This window comes from Xyrauchen texanus, chromosome 35 (genome assembly GCF_025860055.1).
Source record: "Xyrauchen texanus isolate HMW12.3.18 chromosome 35, RBS_HiC_50CHRs, whole genome shotgun sequence".
NCBI lineage: Eukaryota > Metazoa > Chordata > Actinopteri > Cypriniformes > Catostomidae > Xyrauchen > Xyrauchen texanus.
This window is the reverse complement of record NC_068310.1, coordinates 36,438,969-36,454,990: the sequence shown is the minus strand read 5'-3', so window position 1 is coordinate 36,454,990 and position 16,022 is coordinate 36,438,969. Positions and strand designations below refer to the sequence as shown.

At 39.4% G+C, this 16,022-nt stretch overlaps 1 pseudogene; it reads left to right on the top strand.

Moving 5' to 3' along the window:
• Positions 1 to 12,378, top strand: part of LOC127628687 (rap guanine nucleotide exchange factor 1-like) — a 61,989-nt pseudogene extending 49,611 nt beyond the window's left edge.
• The last annotated feature ends 3,644 nt before the right edge of the window (positions 12,379 to 16,022 follow it).

The window sequence follows — 16,022 nt, the reverse complement described above, 5'->3', positions numbered from 1 at the left end:
GATTAGCCACTAATGATATGCAGGTGCGTGTAATCAGAACTCAGGGAGTGCCAGTATCCAGTATGCTAGTTAATAATAAAGTGTTTCTTAATAAGCTATACATTTATATTGAAATAATGTGAAGTTAAAGGTTTGTGTTTCTTTACATATTAAAGAGTACACCCAATTATTTCCACACAATAATGTAAAGATATTATAAACTGATTATGCAATAAAACAACACTGGTATCGGATCCGGATCGGTATCGGCCAATACTGAGATTTCCGTTATCGGAATCGGATCGGAAGTGGAAAAAGTGGTATCGGGACATCCCTAGAAATAATAATATTTTTTCAATGTATTATTCCAAACTACTTATGCTGAATAAAGTTGCTCCAATTGACCTGAAAAAAGTGCCTATTCATAAAAACATTTTTTAAAGGTTTTTGTTTTTTAAACGTTACACAGTCGTGATGGTCTAAAGAGGTCTTTTTATTATTTTTATTTTGATGTTTTGTCACATGACAACAGAACGGTTGCAAAACTTGACTTAAAATTGGTGGATAAAAGTTTCCAATAATCAATAATTTAATGAAAAATTTCAGCTTTTTTTTGGCAAAGTTTCACAGCTGAATGCCAACATATATTTTTTCATGTATTTATTTATCCATCCATCCATTCATCTTCAACCGCTTATTCGAAGTCGGGTCGTGGGGGCAGCCGCTCCAGCGGGGGGCCCCAAACTTCCCTATCCTGAGCCACATTAACCAGCTCTGACTGGGGGACCCCGAGGCGTTCCCAGGCCAGTGTGAAGATGTAATCTCTCCACCTAATCCTGGGTCTTCCCCGAGGCCTCCTCCCAGCTGGACGTGCCTGAAACACCTCCCTAGGGAGGCGGCCAGGGGGCATCCTTACCAGATGCCCAAACCACCTCAACTGACTCCTTTCGACGCAAAGGAGCAGCGGCTCTACTCCGAGCTCCTCACGGATGACTGAGCTCCTCACCCTATCTCTAAGGGAGAAGCCCGCCACCCTTCTGAGGAAGCCCATTTCAGCCGCTTGTACTCACGACCTAGTTCTTTCGGTCATGACCCAGCCTTCATGACCATAGGTGAGGGTAGGAACAAAAATTGACCGGTAGATCGAGAGCTTTGCCTTCCGACTCGGCTCTCTTTTCGTGACAACGGTGCGATAGAGTGAGTGCAATACCGCCCCCGCTGCCCCGATTCTCCGGCCAACCTCCCGCTACATTGTCCCCTCACTCGTGAACAAGACCCTGAGGTACTTGAACTCCTTCACTTGGGGGCAATACCTCCTTCCCTACCTGGAGTATGCACTCCATCGGTTTCCTTTTCCTGTATTTATTTATTTGTTTGTTTTACTGACACGTCATTGACTCTGAAATCTTTGTGTATCTGTTGGCATTTATTTGTTTTGTTTTATTCCGTGTGTGTGCATCAGTCTTGTGGAGTTGACGGAAGACATCCTGAGGAAGTTGATGGATCTTGTTTTCCGGCTGGTTTGCAACGGAGAACTGAGTCTTGCCAGAGTTCTGCGGAAGAACATTCTAGATAAACTGGAGCAGAGGAGACTCCTGCGAAACATGCACACGCTCAAACCGCTTGCGGCACGAGGCGTCTCTGCCAGGTGAAGGTCAAAGTGCAGCGCTCATTAGGACGGTTTGTGTCTGCGTGTATTGTTTGTTAACGTCTGTTTAATGTCTTCAAAGGCCCGGCACGTTGCATGATTTTCGCAGTCATGAGATCGCCGATCAGCTGACATTGTTGGACGCAGAACTGTTCTACAAGATCGAGGTAAGAGAGACACAGTCTGTTTATGCTGAACTGCTCCCTACAATATGTTTTAGATCCTTATCTTAGAAATATGTGCATTGAGATTTTGTCTGCGGCTGTAAAAGTGACAAATAATACCTGAAATGACCCCGTCATGTTTTTAGTCTCTCCATCTCTCTCTCTTTTCAGATTCCTGAGGTGTTGCTTTGGGCAAAGGAACAGAATGAAGAGAAAAGTTCAAATCTGACGCAGTTTACGGAGCACTTTAACAACATGAGCTACTGGTACATAAATACCAATACACGACGCTCTCTACACCCTCTCGACCCGACAGATGTTCCCCATACGCATTTTTTAGTTCGCTTAGAAACAAAATCAAGTTCCCAGATTGCTGCAGTTCAGCGCTTCCAAAAACGTACTAAGGCCTTGTTCAGACAGAGGGTTTGTTTTTGTCGCCAACCCGGCTTAAATACGTGGTTTTATGTATCTCCGTCTGAATGGTCAGATTGTTCAGTTCAGTGATCCTATTCCCCAAAAAAGTCACATTTATTTGCCATGAGAACATAGCCTAGTTTCTGAGAGGTTTGCATTGAATATAAGAGTTATGTCCGATTTTAAATGTAACATAAATAGCAAACTGTGATTGGCCACTCTACATTTTGCTTCCTAAGTGGGCCAGAATAATGGTTCATATCGGAATGATCGTATTTACGAGTTGAGCACACATGAATGCCACCACAAAGTCGTAATTATTGTACGAGTGGGAAACTCTGGATTCTCGTTGAGCCCCTGCTTTACGAGTTGGAGGCGTGTCGATTTAATAATAATTGCATTTTTATGCATTTTGTACTCTTTTAGTAGAAGAATGATAAAACCTGCCAGATTTACATTTCCCACCATTATATATGGCTGCATAACAATACAAAAATATGTAATACAGTTAAGTATGGGCAAGGAGGCGGCGAGAACCGGCTTGTCAACATAAAGCATAATTTAATGCAAACTTAAACCAAAAGCACAAACACATAAACATAAACACACACATGACGGACATGCCCGTAATTTTCTCTCTCTCGAACTGTCGTCACCGGTCGCCTTTATCCCTCGCGTGCCCCATCAGGCCAATTGGGGACCGGGCGTGCGACATTCTAGCCCGGCCTCGCCCCCCTCCACTCCAAACTCCTCCCAGCGTTACCTCAGGCCACCTGCATGACCTACATCCCCCCCCCCCCCTTTCCCTGGGGATGGGCGTGCTTTGTGCCCGTCAGGTCATCCCTGCCTTACTCGACCTGGGAGGAGACAGGAGGGGAAAATAACAACAAAAAATAGGTGAGGGAAAAGGCCAACACGGTGCGACAGAGAGAGAGGAGAGAGAGAAGCGGCTCACTCACCGGTTCTCTGATGTACCGTCGCGTCCACGCTCTCCGGCGGACGACAGCCGCTCCTCTCCGGGCGAACCGGAGTCAAATCTCCGACCCCCAGCGGACAGGATGCCCCTCCGCTTTTCTGGCGGCACCTGGGGACATTCCTCCACCCCTGGCAGCAGACATACCGCTCCAGGCGATCTGGGAGTTACTTCCCTCCTCCCCACGCGGACGGCGGTCTAACCTTGACCCCTCTGCATTTCTGGGGGACGGCAGGGCACTCCTCCGCCCCTGGCAGTGGCTCCATCGCTCTAGGAGGTCGAGGAATCCAGTCCCTACTCGCCCCGCGGACGGCGGCCGTTCCCCGCGTCCGGGCAGTCGGGCTACTCCGTCACCTGGCAGATGGAAGCGTCGCTCCCCTGGGTGGACGGTAGTGTCGAGGAATCTGCGACGGGGATCCCTCCTCCCTCCCGGGTTTTCGGCACCAATGTAACACCGTTAAGTATGGGCAAGGAGGAGGCGAGAACCGGCTTGTCAACATAAATCATAATTTAATGCAAACTTAAACCAAAAGCACAAACACATAAACATAAACACACACATGACGGATATGCCCGTAATTTTCTCTCTCTCGAACCGTCGTCACCGGTCACCTTTATCCCTCGCGTGCCCCATCAGGCCGATTGGGGACCGGGCGTGCGATATTCTAGCCCGGCCCCGCCCCCCTCCACTCCACAAGTAATAATTACACAATGCGTGGCTTTGCTCATTATTTGTTGCATTGGTGCTGAAACCGCTTTCTGCCGACACTAGAATGTGAAAAAGGGAGAAGAAAGAAATATGAAATTGCAAAACGAGTTGGTTCAGCATAAGCTGCGAAATGGACCAGAAGTTATGCTGATTGTCCCAAGACTACCTACAAGTTAGACCCTATACACTACTCGTGCCTTACGCTGAGTTCACACATCCTCCGTGAGTGGCACATTTTCGTCACCACCCATATTAACAGATTACACTGTTCCCACTCGAAGCGTGAGTCGCGAGGTGTCGCGTCCCAGACGTGGCAGTGAGCGGATCGTTTCAGCGTTGAGCCTATTGAGCCCTGGGTGCAGTACAACACTAAAAAATCAGCTCAATGATCACTCAAAGCGCTTTACATAGCATAGGGATGATGATGCAATGGCAGCCATAGTGCGTCAGAACGCCCACCACACACCAGCTATTGGTGGGGAGGAGAGAGTAGAGTGATGTAGCCAATTCTGGGATGGAGATTAATACGAGGCCATGATAGATAGGGGCCAATGGGTGTGTGTGTGTATATATATATATATATATGTGGCCAATGTCTACATCCAACATGGCTCGCTGCTCACGCCCCACTCATGAAGGATGTGTGAACCCGCCGTTATACGTTATGCCCTACATACTACCCACACTCATGTCAACTGTCCTCTGTCCACTAGGGTGCGCTCTATAATCATGCAGCAGGAGAAAGCTCAAGACCGAGAGAAACTACTGCTCAAATTCATCAAAATCATGAAGGTAAATCGCCGTTTAGGAACAGTTTATCTTTGACTGACGATTTTGAACATTAAGCTGAGTGGTTTGATGTTTTTGTCTCCCTTGTAGCACTTGCGGAAGCTCAATAACTTCAACTCTTATTTGGCGATTCTCTCTGCGTTGGACTCGGCGCCAATCAGGCGACTAGAATGGCAAAAACAGACATCTGAGGTCAGTCACACCAACTGTAACCAAGTCTGTATAGTGTTTCTCTCTCTCTCTGCCAAAGCAACCACCTAGAAATGGTTAAATACAAACGGATCATATGAAAAATAATATGTATGCATGTATATGTACGTGTGTGTGTATGTATAATATCCCCTCTTTCTCCTTCTTGAAGGGATTGGAGGAGTACTGCACTTTGATTGACAGTTCGTCATCTTTCCGAGCGTACAGAGCGGCATTAGCTGAAGTCGAACCTCCATGTATTCCTTACCTGTGAGTGTTTGTGTATTATATGTCTATATGTGAGTGCGACATTTATAATCGCACAGTTTTCTGTGATTAATCATTGTACATGATACATGAAAACAAACGTTTAAAAATATAATCATATATATACAATGGTGGCCAAACGTTTGGAATAATTTACAGATTTTACTGATTCAGAAGGAAATTGCTACTATAAATTCACCAAAGTGGCATTCAACTGATTTCAAAGTATAGTTAGGACATTACTGATGTAACAAACAGCAGCATCAGTCCAACACCTTCATGCTAATTGCCATTATATCAATCACAGTTGAAAGCTATTTGGTTCATAAAATGAAGCTTAACATTGTTTTTGTTTTCAAGTTGTCACAGTATGCAATAGACTGGCATGTCTTAAGGTCAATATTAGGTTAAAAATAGCAAAAAAGAAACCGCGTTCGCTAGAAACTCATCAGTCAATCATTGTTTTGAGGAATGAAGAAGTTAAAATGATTGAAATTGCCCAAAAAACTGCAGATTTCATCCAAAGGTGTAACTACAGTCTTCAAAGACAAAGAACAACTGTCTCTAACAAGGACAGAAAGAGATGTGGAAGACCAGATGTGCAACTAAACAAGAGGATAAGTACATCAGAGTCTCTAGTTTGAGAAATAGACGCCTCACATGTCCTCCGCTGACAGCTTCATTGAATTCTACCCGCTCAACACCAGTTTCATGTACAACAGTAAAGAGAAGACTCAGGAGGCCTTATGGGAAGAATTGCAAAGAAAGACACTTTTGAAACAGAAAATCAAAAAGAAAAGGTTTGAGTGGGGAAAGAAACACAGACATTGCACAGCAGATAATTGGAAAAGAGTGTTACGGATCTTCACCCCATTGAGCTTTTGTGGGATCAGCTCGACTGTAAGGTGCGTGAGAAGTGCCTGACAAGACAGTCACATCTATGGCAAGTGCAGCAGGAAATGTGGGGTGAAAGGTCAAGTGCAACAGGAAGTGTGGGGTCAAAGGTCACTGGAGTATCTGGACAAACTGACCACTAGAATAACAAGGATCTGCAAAGCTGTCATTACTGCACATGGAGGATTTTTTGATGAGAACTCTTTGAAGTTGTTTAAGAAGATCTCAACATGTTTTTCAAATTGTAATAGTAATTATTCATGTTATTAATGTCCTGACTATTCAATGTTGAATGCCACTTTGGTGAATATAAGTACCAATTTCTTTCTGTAAGAGCAAAATCTGTACATTATTCTGAACTTTTGGCTGCCAGTGTATATTTACTTTATACTTTGTCTCAAAGAATCTGCAAGAAATTGGTTAATCGTAATGATTTAAATACTGTATGTACATGTTAACATTTTCAGTTTTCAAGTTTTTTTACAGATAGTTAATTTAGAAGAGGGAATAATAGGATCAAATGGCAGATTCCACTTGCGGGTTAAGTCTCCATTCTCCGTACAGTAAATCTGCTCCTGTGTTTGTTATGCCTGGGACATGCGTTACGATTAAGCATGCACTACTACACACAATCAGTTTCTGTGCTAGGACGTGCAGTCAAGTCGAGCATGTACCTCCTGAAAATGTATATATGCCACAAGAAGTGGGGAAAACATTAGTGAAGTGTCAGGAAGTTAAAACAAATGGTTAGTGCAAATTTATCAGCTTAAACACTCAACTATTAATCACAGAATTTAACATGTTCAATTTCCCATCTCTATATATATATAAATATATATATATATACTGTATATTAATCATGTCCCCTGACCCATACGTTAATTCCATAATAAAAGTACATATTTTCCTACCATCCGTTCAAGCTTGAAGTACGTTTTCACGAGCCATGTCATTGGGGGGCAGTTGAGCGCACCTCGACAAACCTCACAAGCAGCGCAGCCACAGAATGAGAGCCGCTCACACAGGACAGCTTCTTGAGGGCTGAACGAAGCACAACAGAAATGGAGAGATCTAGCAATTTCCAAAGTTTCAACTACTTTTAACCCGACACAATGTCCTAAAAGTGTGACGTTTTTGACACTGAAAACCAGTTGGGAACATTTCTCGGCAAATATTAATTATATGTGATATGTGATACATTAATCTATATTAATTAGTTAAAAAATTAATCGATTGACAGTATATATTCTGTCTGTCTGTGTGTGTGTGTGTGTGTGTGTGTGTGTGTGTGTGTGTGTGTGTGTGTGTGTGTGTGTGTGTGTGTGTGTGTGCGTGTGTGTGTGTGTGTATGTGTGTGTGTGTGAGTGTGTATTTATCACTTAAGGATAGTAAAACCCGAAATGTTTGACCTTGTGGGGACATTTTGTCAGTCCCCATGAGGAAAACAGCTTATAAATCATACTAAATTATGTTTTTTGAAAATGTAAAAATGCAGAATGTTTTCTGTGAGGGTTAGGTTTAGGGGTAGGGTTAGGTTTAGGGGATAGAATATAAAGTTTGTACAGTATAAAAACCATTATGTCTATGGAAAGTCCCCATAAAACATGGAAACACAACATGTGTGTGTGTGTGTGTGTGTGTGTGTGTGTGTGTGTGTGTGTGTGTGTGTGTGTGTGTATATAAGATGATTGAAGTTTCATCATATGTTAAATAAGCTTATAATGATTTTCTTCCATGTCAGGGGTTTGATTCTACAGGATCTAACGTTTGTTCATCTGGGAAACCCAGATTTTATTGATGGCAAAGTAAATTTCTCCAAACGTTGGCAGCAGTTCAACATTCTGGACAGTATGAGACGATTCCAGCAAATGTGAGTAATCCACTGGCTTAAAGAAACTGCGATTTGATGCATGATTTGAAGCAGCAGTCCAACAGTCTTCATCAGATTTCAGTGTTCTAGTTCAAACATCTTTTAGTTTGTAGAATGACAGTCTGAGGTAAAATCATTGCAACACCCGTTCTCGACTGTTTGATTGCTTTTATATAATGATGGCAATAGAAAATAATAATAAAAAGATGACAGTGGTCAATGTATCGCTTGCACCAGTTCTTTTTGCCATTGTTTGCCATTTATAGTTGCTAAGCAACGTAATGATAATCATTCTAAAAAAGCATTCTATGAATGTAGCAACTATTCATAGAATTCTTTTTTCGAATGATTTCTATTTTACAACTGTAAAATAAAATAATGGCTAATAAAATAATTGGTTCAGTGATTAATTTGTATCTTAATTGCATTTGTAGACACTACGATCTGAAGCGGAATGAAGACATCGTCTCGTTCTTCAATGACTTTAGTGATCATCTAGCCGAGGAGGCACTATGGGAACTTTCGCTCAAGATCAAACCGCGAAACATCTCGCGGCGCAAGACAGACCGAGAGGAGAAGACCTAGAACATCAAATCGAGAACCTCAAAAACGATTTATGGTGAGATCTGAACCTCCGGCAGAACCTTGGGAAGCCACGCTAGGATGTTTCAGAGTTCTTCATCTGGTTCCAAGAAACATGAGCTCCAATTTGCACCAATAAACTGTATTTTCCCTGATTGGCTTTTAAACTCAAGAGGGGAATAATAACTCTTATAAATAAAAGAATATTTACAGATACTTTTGGACACACATTGTGGGAAACGCATTGAGTAAAAGGACTCGAACGCTACAAAATAAAGCTAAACCCTCACAACTTTCTATGCGTGTGTGGGTATATAGTGCAACACACACTCTAAGAGGGCTTCGTTCATTTGGTATTAATACACTGTGCCTGTTGGAGTGAGTTCATTTTTTGTTTGGCCTTCCAAAGGTCATTCGCCCTTTCAGACTGAACTGTTGACGTATTCGCCCATTTACTGTTGCCAGTTGGAAGTGTGCAACTGGGTCGACTAGTCACCATTCAGACTGTTGGAATGGGACAACGGCGGACAACTGTGCAATCTTTCTCCGTTATAAAGGAATATTCACTGATCTGTTGAAATTAAATGATTTGACAGAGACCATGAGAAATGGACTATATGGAATATATTAATTAGAAAATTAAAGAATGAACTGGACGTTGGACTCGTTTCTTATGTCAGTTTATTATCTGTTGTTTTGTCTGTCGCCATGTGCAACCCTCAGTATATTTGTTTTCCCTGTTGCTATGCCAACAGCCCCTTTGGGTGAATCTCGAGAAAACTTTCGAGAACATTTCCGGGTCATATTTCAGACTGAAGTCAAGTGGAAAATAATATGAAATTACATTTTGGTCCCAAAAAAAGCCTGATTTTTAGGACCATTACTATTTTTGGAATTGTGAAATTATTTTTATGATAATTTAATGCGTTTTCTCCCCGTCCTTATTGTCAGTTTCCTACTGTAATGAGCAAAAAATCTCATTCTCATGTTTTTTTTGTTTTTTTATTGTTTTATGAAACACCATTTTTATATGAATTTATGCAAGAGTAGTTTTATATACAATTTACCCCAAAGTTCAGACGTGAATCCATAAACCAATAGCAAGACCCATCTTATGTAATTTGTCAAATTGAATGTGACGTTTACATAAAAATTATTTTTATGAACGATTCACTCAGAAATTCGTCCGTGAACCTGTAAATCGTTAATTAACCCAGTCTTGCATAATTTGTCAAATTGAATGTGACGTTTACATAAAAATTATTTTTACGAATCATTCACTCGAATCATTTTACGAATCATTGGTCCGTGTGTTCTACGTAATTTGTCACATTTTATTAAATACTGGTGGGGGTTTTTCCCCAAATGAATCACAGAAATATGTTCTGTTTGTATTTCATGTTGGAGGCCCATTGTCAGATTGAATGCGACCGTTTACATAAAAAAAGTTGGATTTTTTTGTCTGTTTTTTTATGAATGATTTACACAGAAATTCGGCTGTGAACTTGTAATTTGTTAGTAAGGCTAATCTTGATGATTTTCATTGCTGTTACAGTATTAAGATTTTTTTTGCATTACAGGAATGAGAAAAGGATTGTTTTTTCATATGGCAGTAATGAAAATATTAAAATAATGTCACAAGGAAAAAAATCCTAATGGTCATAATAACAACATATTTTTTGAATGCATTTTTTTCCCTTTGATTTTTGACGTGAACAACATTTTTTCTTGAGATTCACCCGTTTCCTCCAGTGGACTGTGATGTCATAGAGAGGGGTGGGCATCAGCTTTGCCTGGAGATGTTGCAGTTTCAAACGCTTGTGTGGATGTTTCAGGGTCAGTTTGAATGTGTATGATACGTTATGTATAAATGTATTTGTGCAGCTGTGATGTATTATATCGAATCATGCAGAGGGCGGTTGTGAGGAAACACATTTTCAAGCCAAATGAATCATGCACTAAAATAACTAACAGTATTCAGCAAAACAAGTGTATATATATATATATATATATATATATATATATACACAAACAAGGACTGAATATGCTGTGATCACTGGGTGTCAGAAAGTGTGTGTGTGTGTGTGTGTGTGTGTGTGTGTGTGTGTGTGTGCTTTTTCTAAATAACGTCGTCATTCACATATGGGAGAGGGAAAGCAAAGACTGCTTTCTTCAGTGTGTGTGTTTGTGTGGCACCTGTGATGTTGACTAACCAACTCCTGGGAATTACTTTTCCTGTTACACATATAACATCCTGTATATTTAACCAATAAAACTGCTCTCTTTGTAACAGTTCTTTTTTTTATTACCATGTTTTTAGATATGTACCTCAGTAATACTATGATACTGTTTAAATGATCTAACAGTACCTTGTAAACATGGTAAAAGAGTACGGCATTCACTCAGTGTTATGGTATTATCATCTGATATCATTGTACCATGGTGTTATAATAGCATTGTTTTGGTGATTTATGCAGATTTGCTTTTTGATACAGAATTGATCCAAGTAATCACTAAGACATCACAAAAGTAAGTTCTTACAAGTTTTCTTCAAAGGGAGAAATGGCTACAGGTTATGTCACATCGAATAAGAAGCAAAAAAAAGGCATTCTTAAAATCCATGTCAAGTTGAAGGGGTGGTTCACCTAAAAACCAATCATGTACTCATGTCATTCAAAACCCATAAGACTTATTGACTAATGAGTTTCTAGAGAAAGCTAGAAACTCATTTTGCAAAAAAAAATATTTTTGGCCATTTTTGACCTAATATTGACCTTAAGACATGCCAGTCTATTACATACTGTGGCAACTCAAAAACAATGTAAAGCTTCATTTAAGGAACCAAATAGCTTTCAACTGTCTCTGTACATTGCTGCATTCATCTTCCCCTCGATCCTGACTAGTCTCCCAGTTCCTACCTCTGAAAAACATCCCCACAGCATGATGCTGCCACCACCATGCTTCACTGTAGGGATGGTATTGGCCAGGTGATGAGCGGTGCCTGGTTTCCTCCAGACATGATGCATGCCATTCAGCACAAGGAGTTCAATCTTTGTTTCATCAGACCAGAGAATTTAGTTTCTCATGGTCTGATGCGCTGGAGCTCTGTCAGAGTGACCCTCGGGTTCTTGGTCACCTCCCTGACTAAGGCCCTTCTCCCCGATCGCTCAGTTTGGCCAGGTGGCCAGCTCTAGGAAGAGAGACCAGGTGGTTCCAAACTTCCATTTACATTTATGCATTTGGCAGGCACTGTGCACTTATTACAGGGACAATCCCCCCCGGAGCAACCTGGATTTAAATACCTTGCTCAAGGACACAATGGTGGTGGCTGTGGGGATCAAACCAGCAACCTTCTGCTTAACAGTTAAGTGCATTAGCCCACTATGCCACCACCACTCCTAAGGATGATGGAGGTCACTGTGCTCATTAGGACCTTCAATGCTGCAGAAATTGTTCTGCAACCTTCCCTAGATCTGTGCCTCAATGCAATCCTGTCTCGGAGGTCTACAGACACTTCCTTGGACTTCATGGCTTGGTTTGTGCTCTGACATGCACTGTTAACTGTGGGACCTTAAATAGACAGGTGTGTGCCTTTCCCAATCATGTCCAATCAACTGAATTTACCACAGGTGGACTCCAATCAAGTTGTAGAAACATCTCAAGGATGATCAGTGGAAACAGGATGCACCTGAGCTCAATTTTGAGTGTCATGGCAAAGGGTGTGAATACTTATGTACATGTGATTTTTTTTTTTTTATACATTTGCAAAGATTTCAAACAAAGTTCTTTCACATTGTCATTATGGGGTTTTGTTTGTAGAATTTTGAGGAAAATAATTAATTTAATCCATTTTGGAATAAGCGCTGTGAAAACTTTCCGGATGCACTGTATGTGTCTGTACGTGTGTATATATATATATATATATATATATATATATATATATATATATATATATATATATATACACACACAAATATCACTGTCATGTTTTTGTTCATGTCTTTATTTTGAAAATGTAGTTCCTTGTTCCTGTTTCCTCTCTTGTCATGTGATTTCCTGTTCCTTCCATGCTTTATGTATTTTGTTCTTATTGGTTCCTTGTCATGTGACTGTCATGTGACCCTCTTGTTCCACCATGTTTATTAGTCCTGTCTCTTCATTGGTCTATGTTTATGAGTTATCAGTTCTGTTCTTGTTTCATTGGCTTGTTATCATGTCCATTCGTTTAGTCTCGTCATTGGTTGTCTCTGTCATGTTGTTTCCCATGTTCATGTATTTAAGCCCTCGTGTTTGCCATTTCTGTAATAATCTCACAAACTTTTCGATGCCAAGGACCCCCAAATATAATATTCTTGCGAGGCACCCCCTTCCTAAAATATAAAAGCAGCTTTATATTTTCATGTATAAAGCCCAATTTTACTGTGTGAGAAAAATAGTGTGATATTATAAAGATAGCATGTTGGTGAAATTAAATAATTTGCTTTTATATTGTCATTTTACTAAAGTCAGATTATATGAATAAAAGATTATCTGTAAAATATTAGCTCCTAAAGATAAAGTCTATATATGTACGTCTCCAAAGCAGCTTTATTGAGAATACAAAATAGATGAAAAGAGAAACTATAGTAGTCAAAGGAATCAAATAATGATGATTAATCTGATGATTAATCTATTGATTTTCAACTAAGATATATAATTCAAGTAAACCATAAGTTCAGCTAATCAACTACTATATTATTCCCCGGGCACATCTTGAATTAAAAGGTGATCGTGCTTTCTCAGTTTCAGGTCTGATGTTGTGGAATTAGAGCTTCTTCATCTAAGACTTTTTTGTTCTCTATGGCCTAATTTTTATGCTGTTGTTTTGTTGCATATGATTTGTATTGTTGATGTTAAGCACTTTGGGTCTACTGTGTAATTTAAAAGTGCATTATAAATAAATAAATAAATTAAATAAATTCTGAAGAAAGCAGACTGAAAGACTAGTAATGTCAAATTCATGTCCAACGTTTTTTTTTTTTTTTTTGCACTTTTATTCATTTATTTTCCATGGACCCGCTAGAACCCCCTGTGGCCCCCTTGGGGGTCCCCAGACCCCAGTTTGAAAATCCAATTTTTGTGAACTTTAGCGAATACTTTTCTAAAATAACTGATTATTATATAATTGATCATACTGTAATAATTTCACCTTTAGTAAGTCTGTCTGTCCTCTGGGAAGTTATTAGAACATTCTGAATGTGAAAATGTATTTTACTGTTTTTTTTTTCCATGTATAACTTGCACGTGAATTGAATGAATGAGTGTGAATGAATCTCCCATGTTTTAGCGTAGTGAGTGGAGTTTTCAGACGGTCCCTTACATCTGCGAAACTGAATGTCGAACGTAAAACTTTTCCGCGGTTACACAAGGTGATAGTGTGTTGACTGCACCTGTCCAATGGCGTCAGCCCTACACTCTGAAGTTGTACATTTCCTTAAGAAACTGCCTCCATTTAGAGAGACAACATATGCCAGTCGCCTGGAGTGATTTGAAATCGATAGATACTCAAATGAAGTTCTATTCTGTGCCGCCTCATGTTCACATGCAGCAGAACACGATGTTTTAAATAAAGGCGAACTTCACCTCACATATGATCCGTATATTCTCGGTCTGAACAAAAGCAAACTCAATCGAAAGCTCATTGAATAACCCTTATATATATATATATATATATCTTTAATGGTGATGAATTGTAATTTTCGGCCACTGAATTCAAGCGCACACAAGGGTTAAATCGCTAGTCGTCGCTTGTTGTTGACGTCGAGGACACAAAAGCCCCGCCCATAATGTTTACCTGTCAGTGATTACGTCAGTACGATTACGTCTGTTCGGAACGAAAAACAATTTCGAGATTATATGCGGTTAGGTTAGGTGAATTTTGAATTCGAGACAAAATATTTAAGTGATAAATATTTTTTAAATAACTGTATTTTTTTTTAACACATTATAACTAATATTATTGTTATTATTAGTATTCTGATAATACTGGCTATTCAATAAAAATACAGTCTTTTTCTCTTCCTTTCTCAAATGCAGTGCTCACTGAATAATTAATTCTCTAATTCTTTCTCATTTAAAAAAATGATGAAAATGGCACAGACGCACTTTCGACAACCTAATCTTTTAATGATCTGTTTTAAACATCTGTTTTTAAATGTTGTTTGTCAGACAGGTCCAGATATCTCAAGGAGTATTAACATTCGAAGCTGTATGACGTCATAATAACTTTATCATGTTGTTCACATTTCTGTGCCTCCCTGCTTCTGTGTCTTGCAACAGTACCAAACTTTCAAAGGAAAGTCTGCCCCGTCCGCTCCACCCTGCGTCAAAGTCACGCACGTTTGTGCTATATCAGCGCAGCACCCGAATGCACCGCAGTACGAATCCTACTATGGCGAGGATTTGGCTCATGAATATGAATTGTGTCTGGCTGGCGTTGCTTTGTAACACTCGTGCGTCTAGCAGATAACTTAAATACATAATACAAAAAACATTTAAAATAGTAAGCATATTTTTTTGTCAAACGATATCTGACCATGAAAGAAGTGTGTTTGTTTTATTTTTTTTACTCATTATTATTTTGTCATATTCATTCATTTTAGCCATAATATAGCATGTAATATAATTTTACTCAACTTTAATTATGTTTTAGCTGACGATAGGTGCAACGTGAAAAGTGTATCAAACTGTAACGAAACAGAACAAAGTTTTTACCAAATATTTAAATATGTGTTCTACTTACATTTACATAGGCGTATCAAACATATTAAATATTAATATGTATAATTAAACAATATGAGAAAAATTCAAATTCTAAGTATTAGCTACTTTTTTTTAATTACTCTGCTGTAAATTCCTCACATAGGAATAATAGCGTATTTTAGATTATTAACAGCCTGTACATACAGTATTATTGTCACGATGCATCTTTTTCTTCTCATCTTTGTTATCGTTGACAAGTCCTTCAACAACGAGCATTTAATTGACAAGATTTTCAAGTAATTGTGCCATTGGAATTGGCCTTTTTATTTTTAGTTTATTCAAGCCTCTATTAAATGTAAAATAATAATAATAAAAAAAAATAGGACATTAACACAAATGAACTGTAAATAATTTATATTGTAAGCTATATCACAATGGCACTTCCATGGCTCAAAAATGGATGAAAAAAATGAAAACAATTATAAATTATGTAATGTTTTGTAAGGCAATATGATGCCAGATGCAAACACAGTTTTCAAGACAATTTTAATATTAGCAACACTAATTTTAAATAATTTCAATATAGTTAAATACTGAATAGTATGCTCTCGTGGAAGAAAGCTTGTTTAAAATGCGCGATGTAGATAAAACCGTAAAATTACAACTTGCGCCTACGGAATGATACGGAATGACAATCAACCAATCAGGTTGGCGTACCGGGTGAACGGCGCATTGCGTCATTAATATTCATGAGCCAAGCCTTCGCCATAGTATGATTAGTATTTCATCGCATCTCGGGCGGT